Below are 5769 nucleotides of genomic sequence, written 5' to 3'. Positions count from 1 at the left end.
TTTTCAAAAGCCTTTGACAGTGTATCTCATGAGCTTCTTATTCATAAACTTGGCTCATTTGGTATCCACTCAGATCTTTCGCACTGGCTTAGGGCTTACTTAACTGGCAGACGGCAGAGGGTCGTTGTTGATGGGGTTTATTCTGACTGGCTGCCTGTTATTTCTGGAGTGCCACAGGGGTCCATCCTTGGCCCTTTACTTTTTGTTTTATATATCAACGACCTGCCTAGCATTGTCCATCATGCAAAAGTTGCACTCTTTGCGGATGACGCAAAATGTTACATTAATGTAAAAAATGTCAATGATTGCAAATTGCTTCAGGAAGATCTTCATCATCTTGTTCAATGGAGTAATACTTGGGAATTAAATTTTCATCCCTCAAAATGCCAAGTCATTACTGTTTCAAGGAAACGTTTGTTAGTGAATTTTGATTATTTTATGAATAACACAAAACGTAGTGCAATCAAATCTGTCAGAGACCTTGGTGTTGATGTCATATCCAAACTTGATTGGAACGACCATATTAACAGATTGGTAAAAAAGTGCAATAAAAAAATGGGTCTCATCATGCGCACAGTTGGTTTTAAGGCACCTGAAAAAATCTTGAATTTGGTAGCTGCCTTTGGAGTGGTACATCCAGACACAATATTCAGTGTCTCGAAAGTGTTCAAAGGCGAGCTACCAAGTTCATCATGCACTATCCTGATCTGGATTATCGGGAGCGGTTGTGCCATCTGGGTATGTTACCCCTCACGCATCGTAGAGAGCAACTTGATATTTGTTTATTTTACAAGTCCTTGTCTGACAATTACGATCTGGATGTCTACAAGTATGTCAAGTTTTACAAGTCAGAGATTGGGCAAGACCGTCCCAACACAAGATCAACATGTGACACCTTGCGCCTTAGGATCCCCTTCTGCAAAACGGAAGCTTTTAAGTCCAGTTTTTTAACCGCATTGTGCCAATTTGGAATCAGCTTCCCTTAGTGTTAGGTCCTCTTCATCTTTTTTTTTTTTTTAAAAGCAATGTGGTTAATTTTTTGCATTCTCATTTTGAGTTAAATTTTCGGCCGGCTGACATTTGTACGTGGGTTTCCGTATGTAGCTGTGCTATTTGTAGGGTGTCTTAATTAAATTTTTGATCTTGAGGTGGGATGGTCTTAGAGGTGATATGCACCTGTTCATCCCAATCCTCTACACTTGTATCTCTTTTACATGTGCTGGATCCGGGGTGCGTTTTATTCACATGTTTATATATGTGTCTTTTATACTTTTACTTTGTGCAATATATTTATCCATCTTTTATCTAATTTTGTTATTTGATATTGTAACCAGTGTATGAAGCCAAATAAATAAATAAATAAATAAATAAATTTGGAATCAGATTGTTTTAATGATATGCATGTATTATAACTGTCAGATTTATATAAAAACAAATTAAAATCGGACCACCCCCTTTAACAGTCTTAAAAATAAATGTCAATCTTTCTCATTTTTCTAGACCATACGATATCTACTAGATTGATAGGAAACCCAACCGACATGGCAATTGTACAAGTGTCAAATGGAGTGTCATGGGGTGGAATCTGTGTCGATAATTGGAGCATTGAGTTGGCCGAGTTTGCTTGTCTTCAAGCTGGATATCACATGGCATTAGCAGTGTATTCTATTCCTACTAACGGGTTGACTAATGCTCAAACAGGAGTGTATCTAAACCTTTACCTAAGATGTTTTAATCCCAATTCAAAGGATTGCAGGATACCTGTTACTCCAAGCTGTGAATGTCAACGCTTTAATGCTGGTGTAAAATGTAAATGTGGATGTTACAGTCATGGACAAAAGTTTGGAATATTTTTTTATTTTTGTATCAAATGCAGTTTTCAATCATATTACGAACATGTTTATTGTTCTGGAGTAGTGCTCAGTTGAATTTAATTGAAAGATACAAATGTCATTTGATGTTTATATCGCACAGTTTGTCAATTAAACAAAATATTACCGGAGGAAGCACATTACAATGGAAGGATCACATAATCGCAACACAAATTTAAACTCTCACTATGACATGTTTAGATAAGTCTCTTGCTTGAGAAAACACATCTCAATATTTTGTGTGTCTACCCCTTGCCAGCTCAAGGTCATGTACGCGACGTGACATTCCCTCGACCATGTTTTCCAAGGTTCCTTGTGGAATGTCTCGCCAGCAAGCAATGAGGGCGTATCTAAGTTCCTGCAGGGTAATTGGTTGGTTATCCATGTTACCTAACCTGCGGGATACCTCTGCCCATAAGTTCTGTATAGGGTTCATATCCAGGATCAAAGGTGACCAGTCCAGATGTTCTACATTCTCATTTTCAAGGAATTCCTTCGCGTGTAGGGCTCTGTCCGCCGTGGTGCTGTCATCTTGGATCACGACATTGTTCCTGTAGTCTCTTCTTGCAAACGGAAGCATAACTGTATAACATGCAGGTATTGGTCCTGGTTCATGTGTCCTTCTAGTATGTAGAGGTGTGATTTCGACCTACTGTGAAATGCTCTCCATACTGTGATTTCACCACCATCTCCCTGGACTAGGCAGGATACAATCCTCAAGAAGGGCTTGACCAACCTATCTTCAGACCTTGAATCGGCCATCTTGTCTGTAGAGGAGGGGCCTCGTCAGTGAAGATCACATTACGCCAGTGGCCTACTGTAAAATCCTTATGTCTCTGTGATCAAAGTAAGCGCGCATGCCGATGTCTTTTCATAAGTATTGGCTTTCTTATTGGTCGTCTTGTGCGAAGACTTGCACTAACCAGTCCATTTTTCGCAAGTTTCCTAGTAACAGGCCCGTTTATGGACCTCAGTCATTCTGTTTGTAGCCAAGATCCAGGCTTTGTGCGGCCATTGCGGCAAAGTCTCAGGAGAGATCGGTCTTCCCTGACGGTTGTCTTTCGGGGCCGACCTGTCCTTGGTCTAGATGTAGTTGTTCCTGTCTCTCGACGTCTCTTCAAAATTTTAGAAACGGCACCTTATGTAATTCCTAAAGCGACACCAATATCCTTTTGTTTGTAGCCGTGATTACGTAAGTCAATGACGCGGGCGTGTAAATATGCGCTCAACTCGCACCCCATGATCAGAAATATCGTATACAACAGCCAGATGCAACAAAGTAAAGCTGATTTCTTCACACGGTAATACAAAAGCCAGTGCAACCTTATGAATCATATCGCTAAGATAACTGCGAAAAGGATTCCTGATGGTTCATTGGTCAGGCATAAGAAGCCATTGTCGACCTACATCACGTATTGTGTGATATGGAATGGTACCCAAGACCTTACCAGATACCCGTGATTCATTTTGTATGGCTAACGGGTTATTGATGGTAAGAAATCTGCACTTAAAAACAGTGCTATTCAAAAAAATAAAATAAAAATATTCCAAACTTTTGTCCATGACTGTAAAAGGGCATTTCGTGGTCCACAACCTCATCACCCCCCCCCCCTCACTTTTCTCCAAAAAAGTTGAGATTTTATACCACTGGAAACCTCTGGCTACATAATGTTTATGTACCAAAAATTTCTTGCAGATTAATTCGTTTAGCACATAATCATGCATAACTCTGAAACGCAAAATCGGAATCAACTGAAATTTTGGAAATAAGCTTCTTTCGTGGACTTCTACTGACAAATGTCATAAAAAGAGGATATTAGGATCACGAAATCCTCATTTATATCAATTTTGAATTTAGGTTAATATTTTTTAAAATTTAAATTGATATAAACAAACTGTGAAAAGTGATCCCACCCGGGGATTTAACTCAGGACCTCTGGGTTACGAAACCAGCGCTTTAACCACCACTTTGCCATGATTAGGCAGACTGGGAGTTCAACCTGTAAGCGGTTACTCAACCCTAGTCCTTCGTCCAAGTCATCTCATTGTATCTATGGATTGAACAAGCTATCCTCACTGTAGAGAAACATGACATAGAAACGTAAAAAATTTAATAATGGCTCGACGGTGAAAATGATAAAATGTCATCACAGTATGCTTATTCCCGTCGTAAAAAAGGCCATCTTTTTTCATATTATACAAATACTAACACTCGGCTATGCTGTTATTTTAACTTACAGGTACAGCGTTACATAATCTCGTTCATATTGATGATATAAGAGGTCGTTTTCGCTTGGTTCCGTTACATAATTCTTCGACCAGCTTTCACAGATTTCAAGTCCGAGTTCATCACACCTGGTACCAAAGTTGCGGTGAAATCACACCAAATTGGATTGTTTCGAGCGAATGTCAGTACATAGGAAACAAAAATGAAAGTATCACGGAAAATCAAGAGTCTTACTATGTAGGAATAGTTAGTTTTGATGGATGGGAATTGAAGTTGGTTAATTTGGAAGGGAATTGTTCAATGAACGGATTATCTGAGACTCGCGTATTCTGTGAAAAAGGTACGTCTGTATTATATATAAGGGCATTCGCATGGATGTGGGAATAGTGGGTGTGGGAAGACTAGGTGTGGGGTTAAAGTCGTGTGGTGTATATATCCGGCCTAAAATGCAAAGGGATAAAAGCAGCAATATTCATTTTCCTTTTAAAAGCACCTCTGCTCCCTTGTTGAAACATTACCTAAATCATACCAAGTTTTAAGTAGCTTCCATGTGAATTCTACTATTTGTAGCCTGTTAAGGTTTTATTTGTTTCCTCTTTCATGGTACAGGGTGAGTAAAAAAACGTGCAACAGGGCAAAGATGCATTCTTTTTTTTTGGAACCAGATTGAACTTTTACATTTTGAAATATAAATACAATATCATTAGCATTTACCAATTTGTTTTTATGACACATTTTACAGCGTGTCCCAAAAGTAACTTAACATTGTGAATTTGCCATATCTCAAATATTTCCTACTTCATACCAAAATGGAGAAGTTCTCAGAGAACATATTCACATAGATTGATCTTTTAGAATTATTCTGATACCAAAAACAGCATTATTGATGACCCCTTGACCTTACTGTGCGACTGTACATATGTGTGTATGAAACCCACAAAAGCAAGCTCATAATTATGTTCCTTGTTCAAGCACATGAATGATGTGCTTCCCTGAACAATAGAGTTGGTTCACTGAACTTCACTCACTGCACACGCTACATTTAGGCATGAACATTCATGGATTATATGGCCTAGCGTAAGCGTGACTGCTGTTTTAGATTATAATTAGGAGATATCGACAATATTAAACTTTACTTTAAAACAGTTTAAGGTTACGGAGGGTGAAAATTCCACTCAACTTGTCTTTTGTTTTTTTATTTTTATTTATGAAGTATATGTATATATTAAACATCTCAGAGATGTAGATTAAAAAAATTGTATCAACAAAGTATTTTGTTAATTATTTTTGTGTATCAATATTTGCTCTAGATATCCCACAGCACTAATTCTTTTTTAAAGACAGTTCTTGTTTTAAGGGGACACTACACTAAATCCTTCCGCATTTTGTGTAACTCATGGAAGAAAGAGAAGGTGTGAGGGGCTATCATTTTCTTTGGAAGGGGGAATCCCAAATATACATGGGGGGCCCGTGGGTTAGATTTTAAAAGGTATGCCAACATTTCCTGTCATCCTCCCCTGGCCCTGCTCTCGGCCAGCCTAACTTTGCCAATGTGGAAACTTTAAATGGCCTAGATATTATGATGAGGAATTTGAATGTTTCTGTAGTGTTTCCTAAGCCTTATAAAGATGCACTGTAAATGTTTGCCAAAAACTGCTCCCCCCTCCCCCA

The sequence above is a fragment of the Amphiura filiformis genome, unplaced genomic scaffold (genome assembly GCF_039555335.1).
Source record: "Amphiura filiformis unplaced genomic scaffold, Afil_fr2py scaffold_254, whole genome shotgun sequence".
NCBI lineage: Eukaryota > Metazoa > Echinodermata > Ophiuroidea > Amphilepidida > Amphiuridae > Amphiura > Amphiura filiformis.
This window is presented reverse-complemented; position numbering follows the sequence as displayed.